The sequence below is a fragment of the Mandrillus leucophaeus genome, unplaced genomic scaffold (genome assembly GCF_000951045.1).
Source record: "Mandrillus leucophaeus isolate KB7577 unplaced genomic scaffold, Mleu.le_1.0 Scaffold622, whole genome shotgun sequence".
In the NCBI taxonomy this organism is placed as follows: Eukaryota; Metazoa; Chordata; class Mammalia; order Primates; family Cercopithecidae; genus Mandrillus; species Mandrillus leucophaeus.
The window spans coordinates 872,080-882,970 of NW_012106720.1; the positions used below are offsets into that span (position 1 = coordinate 872,080).

The 10,891-nt window shown below is 47.9% G+C and overlaps 1 protein-coding gene and 1 pseudogene across 2 annotated transcripts in view; one reads left to right on the plus strand and one right to left on the minus strand.

Moving 5' to 3' along the window:
• SCUBE2 (signal peptide, CUB domain, EGF-like 2) overlaps positions 1–10,891 on the plus strand; it is a 122,958-nt gene that overhangs the window by 40,025 nt on the left and 72,042 nt on the right. The gene's annotated exons all lie outside the window — the stretch shown is intronic.
• Positions 6,624–8,314, minus strand: LOC105554003 (annotated as a pseudogene). Its single transcript, XR_001008255.1, has one exon. The product of XR_001008255.1 is annotated as a keratin, type II cytoskeletal 8 pseudogene (transcript).

Sequence of the window (10,891 nt, forward strand, 5' to 3'; positions counted from 1 at the left end):
AGACAAGCTCTTGCTCTGTCCCCCAGGCTGGAATGCAGTAGTGCAATCATAGCTCATTGTTACCATGATTTCCCTGGCTCAAGTGATCCTCCTGCCTCAGCCTTCCAAGTAGCTGGGACTACAGGTGGGTACCACTACACCCAGTTAATTTTATAAATCTTTTGGAGAGAAAAGGTCTCACTGTATTTCCCAGGCTGATCTCAAAATCCTAGGCTCAACTATCCTCCTGCCTTGGCCTCCCAAAGTGCTGGGATTACAGGCGTGAACCACCCCTCTTGGCCTAATGGAGCATTCTTATTTGTTGTATTACATAACATTATGACACCAAAATACTACCTTTTTGCAGTTTGTAAATTTATGTTTTTACTCATGTTACCCCTATTATGTTTTACAAGTACTGTTTTTAAAGGAAAGAACTAATTTTTGTGTTCTTAATAGCATCTTCCCCCTGCATTTTGTTAAGGCACCTTGCATTTTAATTTTGCACTGGGTCCTGCAAAGTATGCAGCTGCTCCTGCCCCTTAGGTTGGTCTACGGTACAGGTAATGTAGGTGAAGGGGCTTTAAGGAGTTTTAAACAGACATTGTCGTATTCATATTTTGGAAGAGGTGTGGAAGATGAACACCCATTATGTCTCACCTTTTTTGGTGGACTGTAAGCTCTGAGAGGGCAGCGTTTGCCTCTAATCTTTGGATCTTCCATAGGGCCTAGCACAATGCCTGGCACATGATGGGCTGTAGAGCGCACTGGTTAGGCAGGGGGATCGGAAGCCAGGCTTCTTGGCATTGAGTCTTGGTCTGCCACTTACTAACAAATTACCTAACCTCTCTTCCCTTCACTATCCATATCTGTAAAATACAGGCTTCTATTTCACAGAGTTTTTAGGAAGATTAGATAAATACATGTGAAGTATTTAGAATAGTATCTGATATTTAGTATTCATTCAAGTGTTAACTATTATCATTTTAAGTAAATATTTATTGGAAGGATTTTAAAACTTCTGTAAGCAAAAGAGAACGTAGGTGCAGTTTTAGAAGCATTGAAGAAACAGAGGATCCTGGCATGTATGCCAAGATTGTATCAACTTTTGTGACTAAAATAATAATTTATTATTTCAGCCCCTGAGAGGATTCAACCCTACACAATTACCTTTCTCCCACCTTATGGAGAGGATTGCCTAATGGAGGCTTATATAGAACTAAATAGCAGTACTTTTTTGGCTAAAATAATAGAAAACTCAATTCAAAAAACCCACAACGAAATACCACTTCATGTCTGTTAGGATGGCTATTATTGGAAAATTGGCAAATTACAAGTGTTGGTAAGGACGCGGAGAAATTGGAATCCTTATGCCCTGCTGGTGGGAATATGAAATGGTGTAGTTGGTAAGGAAAACGTTATGGTAGTTCCCCCCAAAATTAAAAAGAATTACTATCTGATCCAGCAATTGCATTCCTGGGTATACACTGAAAAAAAATTGAAAGCAGGGACATGGACAGATATTTGTACACCCATATTCATAGCAGCATTATTTACAATAGGCAAAAGGGAGAAGCAACCCAAGTGTCTGTGGACAGATGAATGGATGAACAAAATGTGATATATACATGCAATCAAATATTATTCAGCCTTAAAAAGGAAGGATATTCTGACACATGCTCAACTCAGAAGAACCTTGAAGCCATTATGCCAAGTTAAATAAGCCAGTCATGAATACTATATTATTCTGCTCATATGAAATTCTTAAAGTAGTCAAATTTATAGGAACAGAAAGTAGAATGGTGGTTGTCAGGTGGAGTGGGATGGGGATTTATTGTTTAATAGGTAGAGTTTCAGTTTTGCAGGATGAAGAAAGTTCTGGGGATGGCTGGGCGTGGTGGCTCACACCTGTAATCCCAACACTTCAGGAGGCCAAGGTGAGCGGATCATCTGAGGTCAGGAGTTTGAAACTAGCCTGGGCAACATGGCAAAACCCTGTCTCTACTGAAAATACAAAAAAAAAAAAAAATTTAGCTGGGCATGGTGGTGGGCGCCTGTAATCACAGCTACTCAGGAGGCTAAGGCAGGAGAATGGCTTGAACCCAGGAGGCCGACCTTGCAGTGCCGAGATCTCGCCACTGCACTCCAGCCTGGGTGACTGAGCAAGACTCAGTCTCAAAAAAAAAAAAAAAAGTTCTGGAGATGGATGGCCGCGCTGGTTACAAAGCAATGTGAATGTATTTAATGCTAATAAGCTGTGTACTTAAAAATTGTTAAAATGGTAAATTTTGGCCGGGCGTGGTGTCTCAAGCCTGTAATCCCAGCACTTTGGGAGGCTGAGACGGGCGGATCACAAGGTCAGGAGATCGAGACCATCCTGGCTAACCCGGTGAAACCCCGAAATACAAAAAACTACCCGGGCGAGGTGGCGTGCGCCTGTAGTCCCAGCTACTCAGGAGGCTGAGGCAGGAGAATGGCGTGAACCCGGGAGGCGGAGCTTGCAGTGAGCTGAGATCTGGCCCCTGCACTCCAGCCTGGGCGACAGAGCGAGACTCCGTCTCAAAAAAAAAAAGTAAATTTTATGTTATGTATGTTTTACCACAATTTAAAAAATAAAAATAAACCCATCGATACAAACAATAAGGAAGGTATTGGCACATATAACTGGAGGTCCTGAGGTAGGGAGTGTTTCCTGGTTGGCTTCTCAGAGTTTCTCTGTACTTAACCTCTTTTGGGGAAGGGAAGGAGATATCAAGATGGCTGCCACAGTTTTTCATTCACCACAACCACATCCCAAAGAGGAAAAGAGAGTCTTTCTATTCCAGCCTTTCAAGCAAAGGGCTTGAGAGTCACTCTGATTGGAAAGCCGTCACGTGCTTATCTTTGAACCAATGACTGTTGGAATAATAGGTATTATTGTCTTAAGCCAACTCCAGAGCCTGCAGTTAGAGACGGGACAGTTTCCCTCCTAAGGACACAGGCTGCCTGTGAGAGGGGTGAGTATCTGTTAGGAAGGAGGGAAAGAACAGATGGGGATGGGTAAGCAACCAGAAAGATTTACTACCTCATAGCCAGCTCAGACATATTGAAAAGGTTTTTCTAGGAGATATGGAAGCCATTCATGGAGGAGAAATTAATGTGTGTGCAAGAGCAGATAGTCTTCCTTTATTTATTAGTTTTTTGTTTGTTTTTTTTGTTTGTTTGAGATGGAGTCTCACTCTGCTGCCTGGGCTGGAGTGCAGTGGCACAATCTCAGCTCACTGCAACCTCCGCCTCCTGAGTTCAAGCAATTCCCCTGCCTCAGCCTCCCGAGTAGCTTGGACTACAAGCACCCACCACTAAGTCCGCTAATTATTATTATTATTATGATGATGATGATGATTGTTGTTGTTGTTGTTGTATTTTTAGTAGAGATGGGGTTTTACCATGTTGGCCAGCCTGGTCTTGAACTCCTGACGTTGTGATTCACCTGCCTCGCTCTCCCAAAGTGCCAGGATTGCAGGCGTGAGCCACTGCGCCCAGTCAACTCAAATTTTTTCATGCATGCCTCATTGCTTTTTGGGAGGATGTCTCAACAAATGTATTTTTCCTTGGAGTATAGTGATATTTATTAATCAAGATGTTGTTGCATTTTATTTTTTCAAATATTTATTGAGACCAACTTCTTCATGTCTTTCAGGCAAAGGGAACAGTGTCAGCAAAAGAAGAGATGTATAAGGAGAAAAATGATAAACTGCTAGTATGTGAAGTTTGATGTCGCTGGAGCATAGTCTGTGGGTAAAGGAGTGACAGGAAAAAAGGCTGGAAAGATAAAATGGGATCAGATCATAAAGGTCTTGAGCTAGGCAGTGCTTGCTTCAACTTACTGATGTAAAACATACATACAGTCAAGAGCATGAAGTGCATTAAGCTTAAGCCAACATTCCAGCAGATTTTACATATGTATAAACCCATACAATCACCATGCAGATCAAGATCTAGAACATTTCCAGCACTCCAGAATGTTCCTTCACATTCCTTCCCAGATAAACAAAATGTCAATATACATCCTCGGAGGGAACGGTAGTAGTAATTCTGACCTCTGTCACTATTAATTAGTTCTGCCTGTTCTCTTTTCTTTTTTTCTCTTTCTTTGAGACAGGGTCTTGCTCTGTTGCCCAGGCTGGAATGCAGTGATGCAATCTCAGCTCACTGCAACCTCTGCCTCGTGGGCTCAAGTGATCCTCCCACCTCAGCCTCTGGAGTAGCTAAGACTACAGGCATGCATCAGCAAACCTGGCTGATTTTTTATTTTTTATTTTTGGAGATGAGGTCTCACTCTGTTGCCCTGGCTGGAGTGCAGTGGCACGATCTTGGGCCACTGCAACCTCTGCCTCTTGGGTTCAAGCTATCCTTCTGCCTCAGCCTCCCAAGTAGCTGGAAATACAGGCTCATGCCACCATGCCTGGCTAATTTTTTGTGTATTTTTAGTAGAGACGGGATTTCACCATGTTGGCCAGACTGGTCTCGAACTCCTTACCTCAGGTGATAAGCCCACTTCGGCCTCCCAAAGTGCTGGGATTACAGATTTGAGCTACCCTACCTGGCCCCTGGCAGATTTGAAAAACATTTTTTGTAGAGATGAGGTCTCACTGTGTTGCCCAGGCTGGTCTTGAATTCTTCAGCTCAAGCGATCCACCCACCTTGGCCTCCCAAAGTGCTGGGGTTACAGGTGTGAGCCACCACACCCAGCAGAACGTCATAGAAGTGAATAGAATTGTTATGGGCGGGTCTTTATTTTTAGAGCTCCCAAGATGTGGCGGGCTGCTCCCAAGATGGTAGCAAGTCTTTTGTTCTCTGACCTGGGGTTTTTGGCCTCACAGATTCCAAGGAATGGAACCTTGGGCCATGCAGTGAGTGTTATAGCTCTATTAGAAGCCGTGGGTTATGGAAGAGAACCATGGAACCCAGCAACTAGTGTTCAGCTCCATTAGGACGAACCCTGGGCCCTTAGCCATGCGGGAACAATGGTGTGCCTTTAGCCAGATTGGGAGCGGCAATGGGCGCCTGGCTGGATCAGGAGCGCAGCGGACACCCTGCTGGATCTGGAGGGGTGGAAGTAAGTGGTGGGTCTGCGATGGCGGCAAACAGCAGTGGTGGACAGCAAGCGAAAGCTCAGCTCCAGCTGTAACAAACACGGACCAGAAGAATGTGCAGTTGCAAGATTTAATAGAGTGAAAACAGAGCTCCCATACAATGGGAGGGGACCCAAAGGGGGTTACCGCTCCCTGCTCAAATGTCTGGGTTTATATCCCGATCATTGTCCCTCCCCCTGTGCTCTCAGGAGATATATGATTTGACTATTTCTTTACTTCCGGCTTTTGGCCTGATTTGTATTTTAGTGAGCCCTCTTTACTACCTGATTGGTTGGGTGTGAGCTGAGTTACCAGCCCTGTGTTTAAAGGTGGGTGTGGTCACCTTCCCCAGCTAGGTTTAGGAATTCTTAGTCCGCCTAGGAAATCCGGCTAGTCCTGTCTCTCAAAATGATACAACTTACACCCTTTTTAACCTGGCTTCTTTAGGCCTAATGTTCGTAAGATGCCTCTGTGTGGTTGCCTGTATCAGAGTTTGTTCGTTTTGTTGCTTGGTGTAGTATTCCATTGAACAAATATCCCATGATTTGTTCATTATCTAGTTGATGGACATGTGGGTGATTTCCAGTTTAGGGCTAGTGTAAATACAGCCGTTATGAATGTTCTTGTATATGAATTTGGTGGACATGTACACTCATTTCTCTTGGGTATATTCTGCGAAGTGGGCATGCATGATCCATATTAGTGGATACTGCCGAACAGTTCTTCAGAGTGATTGTACCAAGGGAGCTTGGATGTTAGCCTGAGGAAGACTGGGAGTGATGTGATGAAACTTATATTTAACTCTGGCAGCCACTGTGTTAGATGTGCTGAATCGGGATGAGATTCTAGACAGAGACCTATAGGAAATCGCAGACTAGGTGCAACCAGTGTGTCTCCTGGTTGGCTTCTCAGGGTTTCTCTGGACTTACCCTCTTTTGGGCAAGGGAAGGAGGTATTAAGATGGCTGCCACAGTTTCTCATTTACTACAGCCACATTCCAAAGAGGAAAAGAGAGCCTTTCCATTCCAGCCTTTCAAGCAAAGGGCCTGAGATTTGTTCCCATTGGAAAGTTGTCACGTGCTCATCCCTGAACCAATGACTGTTGCAGGGGGAATGGAATGAATGATATCAGTTGTCTTAAGTCAACTCCAGAGCCTGAAGTTAGAGATGGGGAAGCTTCCTCCCTAGGCACACGGGCTGCCTGCAGGAGGGGTGAGTATCTGTTAGGAAAGAGGAAAAAGATAGATACACAGCCCCCAGGGGTGATGAGGGATGGTGAACCCCTGAGCCCAGGCAATGGGCACGGAGGAAGAGAATGGTTTTAAGAGATAGTAAGAAGGCAGAATTTTCGTAATTGTTCAGATGTGCTGGGGAGGGATATCATGGAGTCGCAGATGACCACCAAACCTCTGACTTGGCGTTCACAGGATGGTGGTGCTCTTGTCTAAAGGAGACAGCGCTTGAGAAGGAGCAGGTTTGAGGAAGATGAGCTCCATTTTTTTGTTTGTTTGTTTTGGACAGTTGGCAGAGCTAGCTGAGGTTTTATTTTGGGGGAAAAAAAAGCAACAATTGAATTGTTTTGTAGCTGGAAGCATGAGCAAGGGGGGTGCCTCAGGCAGTAAACTCCCTCAGCAGGTGGGCTGAGGGCTAGGGCTGACCCTCAGGTGGGTCTCCTGTTCCTGTGCTCCAATGCACAGCGGCTTCCCCCACAGGCCCTGGGGCAGCTGCAGCAGGGGCAGGCTGGTAGGGGCTGCCGTGGCCATTCACTTGGGCAGGACATCTGAGGACTCGGACACCAGCTTCCCATGTTGTGTTTCCACCTTCTTCACAACCACGGCCCTGGAGGAGCTGGCACGGCTGAAGGAGCTGGAGCCTCCACCAAAGCCAAAGCTGGAGTCCAGGCTGTAGCTGAGGCCAGGGCTTGTGAGGTGCCCATAGGCCGAGCTCAGCCCATCTGAGAAGCCACTGGTGGTCTTCAGATGGATACTCATGTTCTGCATCCCAGACCCCAGCCAGCTCTCCTTGCCCTCCAGAAGCTTCCTGTAGGTGGCGATCTTGATGTCTAGGGCCAGCTTGATATTCTTCAGCTCCTGGTGCTCCATGGCACAGCTGCCACACCATGTCCCGCTTGGCCCACTACGGGGCGCCTCTAGCCCAACAGCTTTGTGTTGGCATCCTTAACAGCCAGCTCCTCACACTGCTCAGCATCTGTGATGGCGGCCTCCAGGGAAGCCCTCTGGCCTTTGAGGCCCTCAGTCTCAGCCTGGAGCTGGCTGATGTTCCTGTTAATCTCAGAGAGCTCCATCTTTGCGTAATGCAGGTCATTCCCGTGCTTCCCAGCCAGTGTCTGCAGCTCCTCATACTTGATCTGGTGCATGCCCTCAGCCTCAGCCCAGCTGTGGTTGGTGATCTCCTTGTACTGTGCCTTGACCTCAGGGATGATGCTGTCCATGTCCAGGGAGTGGCTGTTGTCCATGGACAGCACCACGGAAGTGTCCGAGATCTGGGACTGCAGCTCCCGGATCTCCTCTTCATACAGCTGCCTGAGGAAGTCGATCTCGTCAGTCAGCCCTTCCAGGTGAGACTCCAGCTCTACCTTGTTCATGTTAGCTTCAGCCACATCCTTCTCGATGAGGACGAATTCATTCTCCATCTCTGTACTCTTATTGATCTCATCCTCATACTTGTTCTTGAAGTCCTCCACCAGCTCCTGCATGTTGCCAAGCTTCAGCTTCTCCTGGCCCAGAGTGTCCAGCTGCCACCGAAAGTTGTTGATGTGGCTCTCGAACATGTTGTCCGTGTTGCTCTGAGCTGTCTTCTGCTGCTGCAGGAGGTTCCACTTGGCCTCCAGCATCTTGTTCTGCTGCTCCAGGGACCGCACCTTCTCGATGAAGGAGGCAAACTTGTTGTAGAGGGTCTTGATCTGCTCCTTCTCCTGGGTGTGCACAGCCTGGATGTTGGGGTTCACCTCCAAGGGGACTCAGCAGGTTCTGGCTAACCATGATGGCTGTGATGACCCCCATACCACTGGCCCCACCAAAGCGTCCACCCAGACCCATGGAGGTGCCCAGGCCACCCTGGAAGCTGCTGCTGCTGCCTACTCAGGAGAAGCTCCAGGAGCTGATACGGGCACTGGGCCCACTCATGTAGGAGTGGCTGCTTAAGGCCTAGGGGCCAGAGGTGGACACCTTGTAGGACTTCTGGGTCACTCTGATAGACATGGTGGAGGCAGGAGTGGAGGCAGGTGGCCTGAACCAGGCAGAGATTCGAGAAGGAGCAGAGAAGCTGCTTCTAGGTCGTGAGCTTCCTTTTGAACATGATGAATTGGAGGGATCTAGGGGAGATCAAGGTGGTATCTAGTAGGCAACTGGATACATGGGATTGAACCAAGGGGATAAATCCAGGCTGGAGATTGATGTTATGGAATCAAGGGAATGAGCAAACCATCCAGGGAGAGGATGTAGAAAGAGGATTCCTAGAAGATGGTGGAGAAGGCATTTCCTGAGAGGTAGGAGGAAAACCAGGAGTTTGCCTGCCACAATGACAACCAAGGGTAGGGAGAGTTTCCACCAGGGAGAAGCAGTCCACATTTCAGAGGCTGCTGGGGGGCACTGAATGGTGTCCCGTGAGTGCAGAGTGGCACCTACTTATGTGTAGTTCAGGGGTACACACAGCCGGCCACTACCAGGCTTTCTTCCGCCTCCTCAGAGGCCCACGCCAGTGAGACTGGGCTGGCTGGGCTGCCTCTCCGCACCCTTGAGACCTGGTTCATGGTCTCTCAGCCTGTGGAAAGGAGACAGGGAGAGGAAGAGGGAGCTTTAGCCTCAGTCCAGGAACGGTGTCTGAGGCCTTTCTGAGAAGTTTGTGGGGACCTCAGCTGGCCAATAGAGGGCAGCCTACAGCCAGAGTAGAGCCAACCAAGTCCCTCCTGACACCAAAAACACTGACATTTGGACACAGTTTTCCCCTGGAGCCTTCCCCCTATGGAAATTCCCAGTTGTAAGCCATATTGACTTTAATCTCAAATGTCAGAAAGGTTGCCCAGGAGTCTCGGAGCCAACAGCTGAAAGCATGTTTGTAAGGATGTCAGGGCAAACAAAATAGGATACAGAACATTTTTTGAGATCTGTGCCAGTGGTGGACTTTTCTGGAAAACATGACAAAAGCTGACCCTCTTAGGCAAAAAGGCGCTGAGTCTTATCAGTATTAATTTGTGTCCTTACTGAAAGATCAAGTTAGGGAAAGGTAAAGGGGGAAGAACAGCACATGTGTGATTTCTTCACCAGGCACAAGGGCACTGTAGGAGGCTCCCCCCAGAGTTTAATGGACAGCTTTATGTATTTATATGCTTTGACTGGAGCTAAAGAGGTCTGTGCCACACAATGGGCAGTTTCTAGTTGGATTTTAAAAGAAATAACTTTGATCATTTCAAAAGCAATGAAGCCTGATGCAGCGGAGAGAAAAGAAGGCAGTAATTTATGGCTACCATTAAGGACACAAAGACAAAGGCAGAGAGAACGTTTCACTAACTGCAGATTTACAAATGTGTAAAAGCCACCCTTATGACCAGAAATAGCTGAGTGTCTCTCTCAGCACCAAACAAAAGGGAGTGGGAGGGAGGTGCAGACAGAAAGAGGGATGCAACCTGCCTGTCTTCACTGAAAAGGTCAAAAGAAAAACAACTACAGAAAAGTTGTTTTCTCAGATAGCTCCATCAAGCAGCTGCACTAGCCACAGCCCAAAGAGGCGGGCTTAGCCTGGGCCCCGTGGGCGTGTTCAGGGGCCGGGGTGGCAAACGATGGGTGCTGAGGGTGCAGAGGCTGGGAGCTCTGGGCTGTGGATAGGCCCCAAGAAGACACAAGTGTTTTTGTGTATGAGCTAGGTGGGGATTTTTTGGTGACATCTATTTTTTTTTCTGATCTCCAAAGGAATGGTGTGTGTGTGCGTGCGCGCGTGCATATATACATATGTGTATGTATATATTCACAGGAGAAAATTGAATAAATACGAAGAAGCTCAGTGAAGAACATTACTATCCCTGAGTGTGATGTTTAGTTGCCCCTCGAAATTGTTACTATATTTGTTCCTGGAGTGATATTGAGTGTACTGGGCTCCAGCCTTCCGTGGCGTGGGTGATATGAGAAGACCCTGTGTGTACCTGTTCCCTTGCAAGGACTGTCTTGCATGGAGGGCCAGGTGTCAGGCACTGCCTGTATTTGCAACTGGCCAGACCTGATGTTTATGAGTTCAGGTGATCATAAATGCCACCTGTACTCCGGGCAAAGTCGGAGCTGTCTGTTGTCCCTGGTGGCTCACCTTTGATCTCTAGCCCCCTTCCCCTTAGGCTGCCCTGAGAGATACATAAGTAGCTTGCAGGGATTCTAGGCCCAGCGTGCCCCACAGTAGGACAAGTGGACCAGTGCCCGCGGGGCAGTGGAATGGAGGATCCGAGAGGGCCTGGGGTTTGGGCAGTGTGGAGAAGGGTGCAGAGGGTGTGCTGGGGTGGGCAGAGAAGCCAGGGTCACCTTCTCCATTCAAACAGCTGTTTTCCCGAATTGGAAGTCACCCCCACTCCCTTCCACTCCCACCTCCCACATGGAAAGCCCCAAGATAGCTTTGGGGTTTGGGGACTGTACTGAACACTTTCTGGGCGCCCTCCGCCCGAATATTTCAATCTAGAAAGGTTGTTTGTCCTCACAAGAAGGCCTGGGTCGAGCTGTAGGACACTGGAACAGGCGGGGCACGTAGGGCTCCGAGCGCTGGAGCGGAGCGGGGCTGCGGGGGGCAGCGGTCTGGGG